Source organism: Callithrix jacchus, chromosome 21, assembly GCF_049354715.1.
Source record: "Callithrix jacchus isolate 240 chromosome 21, calJac240_pri, whole genome shotgun sequence".
Taxonomy (NCBI): Eukaryota; Metazoa; Chordata; class Mammalia; order Primates; family Cebidae; genus Callithrix; species Callithrix jacchus.
The window spans coordinates 2,692,019-2,704,262 of NC_133522.1; positions in this window are offsets into that span (position 1 = coordinate 2,692,019).

Consider the following 12,244-nt stretch of genomic DNA (forward strand, 5'->3'; position numbering starts at 1 on the left):
GCCTGAGAGCTGGGAAATCCAAGAACCCAACATCTGAAGAACCTGGAGTCTGCTGTTTGAGGGCAAGAAGCACCCAGCACGGGAGAAAGATAAAGACTGGAAGACTGGGTGAGTCTAGTCCTTCCAACTTCTGCCTGCTTTATTCTAGCTGTGCTGGCAACTGATTAGAGGGTCCCCACCCAGATGGAGGGTGAGTCTGCCTCTCCGTCCCACTGACTCAGAATGCTAATCTTTGGCAACACCCACACAGACACGTCTGGGAACAATACTTTGCATTCTTCAATCCAATCAAGTTGACCAACATTAACCATAACAATAAATGTTAAAATATTGGGGTGTTTCAGTTCTGACTTCCAGCTGTGTTGTCCCTCTGCACGAGGGCTTCCCTTTTATTCAGCAATTAAGTAGTTAATTCCAGCCACCTCTAAGATCCTGTTCTAGCTCTGTGGCTTGTCTTGATTTTGTTTGGTTAGTACTTATGCTGGTTGTTAAATATCTTTATTATTTCCGGAACGTAATACCCCAGGAGACTTCTGGAGATATGGAGTAGATGTAATTTGGCCAATTTTAAGTAAATTTCTTTGCCGCAGAATGTCATTTTGAGCTTAAAAGTGATAGCAAGGTTGGTATGCAGAGTGCAGTACATTCAGTTTTTGTCTTCCAGTGGAATAATTTGCATGTTGCTTATTTCTTTTAACTGTAATGTTTCTGTTATTGATGTTTTGCTTTTTAAATGAGTCACATTAAATGTCAATTCAAATTAGTAAAGAAGAAAACATAATTGCTGTGATTCACCCTGCTATCCCGGAATGGTATAATTTGAATTGGAGCAAATACATATGAAATAAAATTTAAATTTTATTATATTAATAACTGTACAGTGAGATTGTCTTATGCTCCATACTAATTGAACATCTATGAATAATAATTAGCAAAATCTGCGTTTAAATTATGCTTACACTTCAGTGACTATGAAATACTGGCAAGTTAGAATCATTGTAGCCTTATTGTTGAAGCAATTCTTATTTAAATATGAATGTCCACTTTATTGAAACTCATGACAAAAACATTGATTCACTGAAATTAGATTTGTTCCCAGGCAAAAATGCCTAGTGATTGCTTTTATTAAATGATAGGGTGTCCACAAATAATGGGAACAGTAGAGATTTCTTAAAGGAAGAAAAATGTCCTCGTATTTCCGGAGGTAATCCTGTCATAAAAACTGAATTCACTAGGAGATGAACATGCCTATTTTTGCTTTGATGTGTTTTTACAGTCAGTTCACATCATTCTTCCAAGATCTTGTATTTCGATTATGTTCGTAATGCTGACCTTAAGTGAATAATATGTTTTAACCACAGGAGAGAGTTAGAAAGTTATGATATTTTGAACTGAGAATATATTAGATTTTTTCTTCAAAATTTCAGGCAGGGAAAGATGTCAGAAGAGCAAACACTAGAGAGATCCTGTAATAAGAAAGCATCACTAGAAAACTAATCTTTAATAAAGTTCACTCGGAAACTATTCTTCAGGGCTCGTTTATTCAAATTCCATATGAAAAGAAGTGATGACTTGACTTTTGTTTGACTAAAACAGTAAGTTTTGCCTAATGTAGATACAACCATAGAATGCGCCATTGCATTTTATCTTTTTTCTGGTATGAACTACTAAAATTTTAAGGATGCACTGGGAGAGGGATGTAAAGAGGGATCACCCTTCTATAATTTGTTGTATCTTTAAAAATGCTGCTAACTTTTAAATAAATCACCCTAAATTAGAGTAGCAATAACAATCATAGCTATTGGAAACACTGTCTGTATTCCTGTTGTAATTTTATAAATTTTTATTGTGTAGTCCTGTTATTTCACTCTTACAGTATTTAATATTTTCCCAGGATTATATAACTTCCAGGGTTATGTATTTTATAAGAATTTTGTTTCCCCATTTTCCCCACTCTCCGCCCCCTAATAAATATATGTGCTTCCTAACTTCAGATATGTCTTTCTATAATTTGAAGTTCTTTTTAGTAAGCGATTGCCCTTTTTGTCTCTAATTTTTATTCAACAATGTGGTACACTTATTGAGAGTTAGAAATATTAAATGACCTTCACATACATATTAATAAGTTTGGTCCTTATTTATTCCTCTTTCTGGCTGAAAGCATAATATGATATTTATTTGATTTCTTTTCTCTTGTGAGTTTTACATTGATTAGGTATGTAACACTGTAAAATAAAGAATAATTTTTAGACTTAATCATCACTTTTGTATCACTTCAGAAGTAAATGATAACATTTTCTATGTTAGGCTATCTTAAGAATATATTGCTCTAAAATGTTTGATTATTGTTTATGTTAATCTTGGTCACCTGGCTGAGGTAATGCGGGTCAAGTTTCTCTACTGCAAAACTCACCTTTTCTTTCCTTTCCCTTTGGTCCTCTTTGAAAAGAAATTACTACGCACAGCACAGCCTACATATAAGAAGTGATGAATTTTGTTCTACCTCCTTGAAAACAGTATCTACCGAAATTATTCATAATAATTCTAGAGGGAGATTTGCCTATACTATGATAATGATTTAACTTTAAGTGAGATTAAAAACATCAATTTTAACTTTTCTGCACTTATGGTTCCTTGATAAGAAATTACCTGCTAGAATCTGGGCATTTATAAGACATGCATCTAACTTCATGAAAATCAAGCATATTGAATGTAAAAATATTTGAAGAAATATCTACCATTTTTCTTGAATCAAATTTCTACTGAGTCTTATTTATCTATTCCATTATTTGACAAACATTTATTGACTCTCTAATATTAGCTACATAATCTTCAAGAATTTATAATCCTATGATTTTTGTAAATGCTCACTCAGCATTGACATAATAGTGGGTATTACAGACAACAAATATTTAAGTATAATATCGTATGCCAGTAGTTCTAAGTGCTAAGGAGAATATAAATCAGAGAATGGGAATGGTGAGCGTTGAGTTGCTCTTTTAAGTAGTTGCATTAAGGCAACATTTGTGCAGAGGATGCACAAAAGTGATGGATGAAGTCATGGACCATCTGGAGAAAGCAAGCGTTCCTAAAACGCTGTCAGAACAGGAAGTGCACTGACCTGGCATGTTTCATCTTAGCTCGGTGAAAGGAGGCTACAGTCTCACAAAACAAGCAACGAAGGTGAGGCCGCAGAAGCAATGGGGGGTGGGGAAGGTATTGTCGACTACCTTCACCTGGGCCGTTAGGTCATTATGGGAATTTCAGATTTAAGTCTAACGAACCTGGGAAGCAACTGGATTGTATAAAGTTTTTACAGGGGTGTGATCGCTGCGAGTGCTGGTTGTTAATTAAATGCAGGGGTAGGGCCGGGCGCCGTGGCTCACGCCTGTAATCCCAGCACTTTGGGAGGCCGAGGCGGGTGGATCACGAGGTCAAGAGATCGAGACCATCCTGGTCAACATGGTGAAACCCCGTCTCTACTAAAAATACAAAAAATTAGCTGGGCATGGTGGTGCGTGCCTGTAATCCCAGCTACTCAGGAGGCTGAGGCAGGAGAATTGCCTGAACCCAGGAGGCGGAGGTTGCGGTGAGCCGAGATCGCGCCATTGCACTCCAGCCTGGGTAACAAGAGCGAAACTCCGTCTCAAAATAAATAAATAAATAAATAAATAAATAAATAAATAAATAAATAAATAAATGCAGGGGTGGCACAGATTATCATTCAGGACCTATGGCTAGAATTTGACAGTAGTTTGATTTATGGTGACCACGTTTTGCTCTGTCTGGAGTCTCAGTTTGTACCTGTTTATCTGGCAAATAATTGCTTATGTAGCATTCCTGAGAATGTGCCAGTGGGACTGACTTGATGGTGGCCTTGTGCAGAGGAGGACGATGGTGTTGGAAGTGGTTAGAACTGGTCATAATCTATATATATTTGGAAGGGGATACCAAAAGGATAAACTTTGGTTTTGAATACTGTGAGAGGAAAAAATGGGTCAAAAATGACCTCTAGAATTTTTTCCTGAGGAACTGAAGGTATATGTTTCCTATTTATTGAGATGTGATGTCACGTGAAGAGCAGAAGGGTGTTAGAATTTTAGTCACGGTGAAATTGAGATGTTCTTAAGGGCGCTAGATAATCAGTCGCATGTAGTCATTACGTTTGAGAGTTCAGGGTCTAGTTAGACATACACATTTGTTAAGATCATGTCATGGCAAGAGAGGAAGACCTCTTGAAATTGATTTGAGACAGTGAAGGAGAGTGACTGAAAACTTAGAATAGAGATGGCGCTTTAAAGCACTTTTGCAGTAATAGGTTATTAATAATACTTACCTCATAGGGTTTTTATGAGTATTAAATGTTCTTGAAAATGTGCCAGAGTATTGAGAGAGTCATCTATGTAGATATTATTATAACTAAATGTTTTGAGTGAGGTAAGCATTTTGACATATGATTTGAAATTTTAGGGACAAGGCAGGGAGAATGACTTGGATTCAGTAATGAGGTACAGATGCAACTCTTCCTTCGAGATAATTTAACTCGAGAGTTTCCCAGGGATTCACAGGACAAAGCTAGTGCTTGGCTGAAAGTGACAGGGAGGGTGAAGATAATATGAAAGCAGCTGAGAGCGGAGGTGATTCTGGGTGAAGTGCTGCAGTTGCTGAAGGAAGAATGACAGGAAAGGAAGGTTGGGAGAGGTGGGGTTGAGAGTCAGAGCTGTGTGGACTGGATTCCTTAGGAGTCACTGATGGGGATAACAGGCATCATGAGAAAGGTTCCCATGAACACAGGTGAGTGTTGGATATGAGGCTGTAGCAGTGGTTGTGGGTAGGAGGAAAGGAAAGAGGTTGCCAGGTAAAAGCAGACCCCTCATATCCCTCTTTACTGTTGCTGCTGTAGGGATGAAGCCAGGTAATGACGGTGTTATTAAAAGCAAGTGGAATCCTGGGACCCTGTCTTCCCTCTAGCTAGTGGGGAATGGAAGCTAGAGAGGGAGCAGCGCATTATGGCACTGTGGCTTCTTTTTAAATTCAGAGCACATAGAATTGTGCAGTTGGGTTCTCTGCTACCAATAAAGCAGCAGAGGCCAGATATTTACATGGGCGGCCACTGGAGCTCATGTTTGCTCCATAGAACTATCAACATGCCACGTGTTAACTGCCCCATCAAACATCACTAAATGAATTTTTATTATATAGATAATGCTATTTTCTAGAACTTGTAGGCGACGTGGAAATGATGGTGGCAGAGACATCTAGGAAAACCAGGAGAGGGGAAGGAAATCCGTGTTTCTGCAGAGCTATACACAACAGGAAGTATTTGTCAGGTTTTGATGAATACGCCAAGAGACAGGAGGAGGGAGAGCCCGGATTTATAGTAATGTCACAATGCGTGAACTGCACTAGTATAAGAGAGATAGCAATTTTAATAGTTGCTATATTGGAGATACTGGGAAGAGAGAAAGATTAAAAATGATTTTTAGAAACATTTAATAAGTAATGAGCTGTGTAAACTCATACTCTGCTTTTCAGTGAAGACCATAGTGAAGATCTAAATTATTAAAAATTCATATTTTGCTCTTTGATGATGGTACCAGCTCTGTGTGGGTGATAGTAAGAAACTCATTTAGGTACATCCAATTCTCTTTTCCATCCCTTTCTAGAACTACTGTAGCTATCAGAGTGACAAGAACACAGAAAATTCTATTAATATTTTGAATGAATAGAAAAATAGTTAAATGATTTCTCCTGGTCCCTCCTGCCCTCTATCCTGTATCTCAGACGTATGTTCCCTGAACAGAAATCACTATTTACAAAAGAACTTTAAGATTTTTGCTCTAATGTAAAACAGAAATCTATGCATTTATAAGAAAAGTGAAACACTTGAACTTTTAGTTCAAATAATAGTATGAAAGTTTAACTGAGAAAGGAGGAGTACTTAGATTTTTCATTTGAGTTAAATTCTTCTATTAATACATCACGGTCTTCCATTTTGCTTATTTGAAAAGACAATTTATCATCAGTTAATAATAAGGTATTCCTTTCAAAGCCATCTTGGAAATAACATTTGAATAGGATAAAGAAATTCAGGCTCTGAAGTTTTTGTGGTGTGATTGTATCCATGGATTCTGAGATAAAAAGTTAATTTTTCATCAGTTAATAAGATATTTCTTTCAAAGATATCTTGGAAATAGTATTTACACAAGATAAAGTCAGGCTCTAAAGTGTTTGTGGCATTTATTGTATCTATGGATTTGAGGATTTGTTTTCTAAGCTTATTTATGAAGCTGAGCATCATTACAGTTTAATGTAATTGTATTTCATGCAGGATGCTTGGTGATCCAGAAGATTTGCTGTGTCAAGTGGAGAGCTGTAATGGGCTCCTTCTTGCTCACCATGAGCCAGATGACTTAAAGACCTTTGCATCCTAATTGTTTTTGAAATACTCAGAAGTCATAACTTTGGAAGAAACACACTAAATTACAGTGCAATGCTGTGAGTTTTTAAAAATCTTTGGAAACAGCATAAACTCAGAAGCATCAAAGTTCTTCTTTGATGATGTTTCTTAGAGATTCTCAAAGTGTATACACCATGATTCAGAAACCTTCTTGACTACAGAAGGCCCTCTGCAGCATTAACTTCAGACAGTGCATTTAATAAGTTACACACACAGACAGACATATAGACACACACACACACACACACACACACACACTTTTTGTTTTTTTAATGTAAAAATGCAATTTATTCTGTTTTAAACATTTACACCATTAGCCATGGAGAGTTGCAGGCCTGCTGGTGAAACAGGTCACCCAAAATGGAGATAGCATCGAACTATGGTGGTGATTAAGGACTAACTTCTAAAAAAAAAGCAACTCTTATCAAGGATTAATTTAATGTTAAAAACAAACACAAGGTATTGACTCACTCTTCTCAACTTGACCATCTACCTGTGGTGTAACTGTCAGATAAAAAACATACATCTCAGTGGCTCAAGTCTGTAATCCCAGCACTTTGGGAGGCCAAGGTGGGTGGATCACGAGGTCATGAGATTGAGGCCATCCTGGTCAACATGGTGAAACCCCATCTCTACTAAAAATACGAAAAATGAGCTGGGCATGGTGGCGCGTGCCTGTAATCCCAGCTACTCAGGAGGCTTAGGCAGGAGAATTGCCTGAACCCTGGAGGCGGAGGTTGTGGTGAGCCGAGATCACGCCATTGCACTCCAGCCTGGGTAACAAGAGCAAAACTCCGTCTCAAAAAAAAAAAAAAATACATCTTTACAACTGGGTGGTCCCAAGTTCAAACAAAAACTAAACACCATTTTACAAAAAGGAAAGAAACAACACAAAAACAGCCCAAGAAACAAAGTGATGAGCAAGAACATATGGGGAAAGAGGAATGTGTAGTTTTGACTTAACTGAAGAAACCAAGAGGAAACTGGTCTACATATGAAAATGTGCACGCTGGAAAGTCAGGTGTCAAGAGTATAGATTAGGAATCTGTATTACTTGAATCTCCCCTAGTTCCTGAATGGAAATGATACCTCGCAGTATTGACACTTCATGGCTCAGATGCCTACCTCACTTGGCCCTATCAGTTACCCTAGACTTTACCTGAATGAGCCTGGAAAACCTGGGGATATTAGTGAGTCCAGCTTGGCCATGAGACCCCCCCCTCAGTGGCACTGAGGCATGAAGAAGCAGACGACACCCAGAGAGAACAGCAGAGGGGACTATCCAGGGCCAACAGCCTTCCAAGCTGAGAGGCTCAGGGGGCTGAAAGCATTCATGTATTCTCTCTGAACAGGTGACTATTAGTAACAAACAGGTGTCTGGTGTTTTCTGTCAGAAGGAAAATAAGCTAGGTAGGCAGCTGGTGCCTGCTTACCATTGATCAAGGACAAACCAGAAAGTATTCTCTGTGAGGGAGTCATGGAGGCAGGGGCACTTATCCCATGCTTAAAGAAATGTTTTAACTGGGATGTGATATATATATATGTTGTCTTGCTGCTTTAGAATACCCCAAGTAGTTTTCCACCTGGGGGGCTGGCTAGGCTTTCCTTGTCATCATTCTTCTTAGCAAACAATATATTTTATCATATACTTGGCATTTCTCAACATGATATAGCACAAGAAAAAAAATTCACAAATAATATTTTCCTTTCTATAGCTACTTTAGTCCTGGATTTTTTTACCAGAAAATTCCTGAAGAAAATTTTGCTGGAAGACTGGCTTTGCTGAACGAAGTCCACCCATTAATATAGAGAAAACATCCACTGTTTTAGCTAATAGCCTGACTAGTAGTATCTATTATAGATGGAGAGCTGTTAGTGTGTCTGTGTGTTTCAAAACCAGCGTTAAATCAGTTTTAATATTGAAAGGAGAAAAAAATGGGGAGTCTGAACTCACGGGAAGTACAGACGTATCTAAACTCCTTGTCCTTCTGAATCCATGCCTCCTTCAGGGTCGCCATCATTGTACATGTTCTGTCATTTTCCACAGTTGCACGGTACTGTCTTCTGATACAGAACAAATTACCAAAGGCTCATTGGGATTCCAGGAGAAATCAGATACTTGGCAGTGACCGTCACGAGTGAACAGCAGCTCTGGTGGCCTGCATTCTGCATCTTCTAGGGATCGTTTCTAATTTTACTTACATCCTGGACATTCAGTCTGTGGTTAGTACTAGTGGAAGCCAAAATAGTCCATTGTGAGGCGACCACTGAACGTGGAATAGTTCATCCTTTTGTGATTCAGAAGAATGCAACTGAAGTTTCCGATTTCTCAGATCCTACAAGGCAACCGTCTTAGCTGATTCTGTGGCAAAAATGAACTAAAATGACTGAGAGGGAGTTCACTTCAGCACTGTGAGCATCAGGCGAGTAGATTGTTCTGGAATTGTTGTTTGAATGAGTATCCCAAATTGTAAATTTCTAATCATCAGCAACTGACCCAAACAGAGGCTCATGGGACAAACACCTGGAAGTGTCTTCTGTATTCCCTGTAAGGATGGGCCTTACATCCGACACACCTGGAAGCCCCTGTAAGGCTGGTCCTCACATCCGACACACCTGGAAGCCCCTGTAGGGATGGTCCTCACATCCGACACACCTGGAAGCCCCTGTAAGTATGGTCCTCACATCCGACACACCTGGAAGCCCCTGTAGGGATGGTCCTCACATCCGACACACCTGGAAGCCCCTGTAGGGATGGTCCTCACATCCGACACACCTGGAAGCCCCTGTAGGGATGGTCCTCACATCCGACACACCTGGAAGCCCCTGTAAGTGTGGTCCTCACATCCGACACACCTGGAAGCCCCCGTGAGGATGGTCCTTACATCCGACACACCTGGAAGCCCCTGTAGGGATGGTCCTCACATCTGACACACCTGGAAGCCCCTGTAAGGGTGGTCCTCACATCTGACACACCTGGAAGCCCCTGTAAGGACGGTCCTTACATCCGACGCTTTTCCTTCCTTGGAAACAGCACTGATGTCCCATCGGCAGATGGTCTTGTCATCTGAAGCAGTTAGTGCCCACTGCGATTTGGGTTCTATAAAAGCCCACAGCCTTCCTTCTGACGTCCACAGAGATGCAAGTCTGGGATTCACTCTCGATCAGATGGTCTGCTTTAGGAGGAGGTTCTGTACAGGCAACGACAAGAACGTCACTAGATAGAGTCTTTGTTGTGATAACACAAGGGTATTGGGGAATATATCAGGTTCTGTTTAGTTCTTCAGCTTGTTGTTGATTTCTATTTCAGTTTTCCACGACCGAACCTCAACCTCCACACTCTCTTTTCTCACTGTTGTACCATGATGCATCAAGCTGAGCACCATCATGAGGAAGCAGCACAAGGTGGTTTTGTTCAACTGATGTGTGTGCACCTGGGACAATTTGATGACTGCTGACATCTTTCCCTTCTGTCTGGTTACATCTGGAAGCCACTGTGCAGTTAGGCTGGGCCACTTCCTAGTATGCGTCGTCACCTAATCATTAGGAAAAGAGGTGTTATTTTTCCATATTTTGTACTCTTCCTTTATCACATGTTCTTCCACTGCATTGTAAAAGGCTACTTCCTTCTTGGCCATGGAGGACAGGTGAGCCAGAGAAATCCTGGGGTTGAGCCTTGTGGGAGGGGAGGGGAGGCTGCAGAGTATATATACATGTTAATAAGGAGGTGTAAATTATATTTGCAACTCTTAATTGGTGCTAGTAGCAAGAGAAATAGAAGCTTAAAATATCCAACTAGTCTATAAGGCATTAAAGCAGAAATGTTACATCACTGTAAATAGAGTCTTGGGAATCACCCTAGATTTCTTCTTAAGTTAAATTAAAAGCAAAAAGAAATTTACATTGAATAGGCTAATAAACAAATAAGAGATTACCATACTAAATTTCCTTTATTAAATATATATGTTTGGTTATTTTTTATGATGGTTACTTTTTAAGGTGTGCCAGCTTATAATGCCTTACATTTTTTGCTAATTTCACTACCTTTATCTAGAGTGAATATTTAGCTTTGGAACAGAGCATTCCTTGCCAAAGTCCAACTTAAATAAAATTACACATTCATCTTTAAGCAATTAATTATGAAATATACTTTAAAAACTTCTGCATAATTTCAGAGATCCTCCACACTTAAAGAATTCTTTTCACAACAAACCTCAACCTAGACATTTCAAAAGGTTATGCCATTTATCTGGAAAGAAAAATAATTGAAGCAATAAATAAATATATAATTAAAGGAGAGACCTCTGTGCTATTTACGTTTCTTTACTGTCCTACTTTGTATTTTTGAGGTTTTTGAAACTCATTATGATTATTATCATTTTAATATTGAGTATTCTAATATACAAATCTGGTTTATCACCCCATTTATTTGTTAGGTCTTTTTTTTGTTTTATATATATAACATATACATATACACACCCTGAACATGTACCCCAGAACCTAAAGTGCATTTAAAAATATATAAATATATATATATTTATTTTAAAATATATATTAATATATATATTATATATAAATATATATATATTTAAATAAATATATATAAATATATATATTAAAACATATATATTTATATTTAAATGTATATATATATTTTTAAATGCACTTTGGGTACTGGAGTACATGTGCAGAACATGCAGGATTGTTGCGTAGGTACATACATGGCATTGTGGTTTGCTGCCTCCATCACCCCTTCGCCTAAATCGGGCATTTTTCCCCATGTAATCCCTCCCCAACCTCCCTACATCCACTGTCCCTCCCTTATACCTCCACAACAGAACCCAGTGTATGATTCTCCCCTCCATGTGTCCGTGTGTTCTCATTGTTCAACACTTGCCTATCAATGAGAACACGTGGTGTTTGATTTTCTGTTCTTGCATCAGTTTGCTAAGAATGATGGTTTCCAGATTCATCCATGTCCCTACAGGGGACAGAAACTCATCATTTTTTATGGCTGCATAGTATTCCATGGTATATATGTGCCACATTTTCCTTGTCCAATCTATCATTGATGGGCATTTGGGTTGGTTCCAGGTCTTTGCTATTGTAAACAGTGCTGTAATGAACATTTGTGTACCTGTGTCCTTATAAAAGAATAATATTTAACCTTTTGGATATATATCCAGTAATGGGATTGCAGGGTCAAATGGAATTTCTGTTTCTAGGTCCTTGAGCAATCGCCACACTGTCTTCCGCAATGGTTGAACTAATTTACACTCCCACCAACAGTGTAAAAGTGTTTCTATTTTCCACATCCTCTCCAGCATCTGTTGTCTCCAGATTTTTTAATGATTGCCATTCTAACTGGCGTGAGATGGTATCTCAATGTGGTTTTGGTTTGCATTTCTCTAATGACCAGTGATGATGAGCATTTTTTCATGTTTTTTGGCCTCGTATATGTCTTCTTTTCATATCAGATATTTGTAAAACATAATTTTATCTATAAATATCTTAAATATATTTAATTTAATTTATTCTTATATGTCACTTGGACAGCTGTTTCTGTGAGCTCAGTTTTTTAAATTTTTATTTTGAAATCAGTTTTCCTAAATATAAAATGTGGATTTTTATATTGACCTTATGTATTTTAATTTTGTTAATTTGGTTTTATTTTGTCTTTAGGTTCTGTTGAGTGTTTTTTGTATTGCCAATAATTGTAGAAAATTATGACGAAATTTAAAATAATTCCTTTGCAATTCTTGTATAATTTATTCCTTTTTCTAC